Genomic DNA, 578 nt, shown 5'->3' on the forward strand with positions numbered 1-578 from the left:
TCACTAGACTTAGAAGGGAGCCAATAACTGCAGTAACTTTAAGTCTCATTGGGACAGGGATTGCTGCTGGGATAGGGACAGGAGCCACAGCCTTGGCAAGACAAGATCAGCATTATTCCCAGCTCAGAGCCAGTTTAGATTCAGATCTCCGACGAGTCGAGGAGTCAATTACTCACCTACAAGACTCCCTGAGCTCGCTGGCTGAGCTAGCCCTGCAAAATCATAGGGGATTAGACCTCCTGTTCTTACAACAGGGTGGTCTATGTGCCGCCCTAAGAGAAGGATGCTGTTTTTATAGGGACCATTCAGGATTAATAAAGAATAACATGGCCAAAATAAGAGAAGGGTTGGAACAGAGGAGACTAGAACGAGAGGCCAGACAGGGATGGTTTGAGTCCTGGTTCAACCAATCTCCCTGGTTGACAACCCTCATCTCCACCCTCTTAGGTCCCCTTATAGTTTTATTTTTAATATTCACCTTTGGGGCATGTATCCTCAATAGATTAGTACAGTTCATGAAGTACAGTTTAGGCACCATCCAACTTATGGTTCAGAGGCATCAAGTCTATATGCCCCTT

The sequence above is a fragment of the Nannospalax galili genome, unplaced genomic scaffold (genome assembly GCF_000622305.1).
Source record: "Nannospalax galili isolate Female #2095 unplaced genomic scaffold, S.galili_v1.0 scaffold118, whole genome shotgun sequence".
NCBI lineage: Eukaryota > Metazoa > Chordata > Mammalia > Rodentia > Spalacidae > Nannospalax > Nannospalax galili.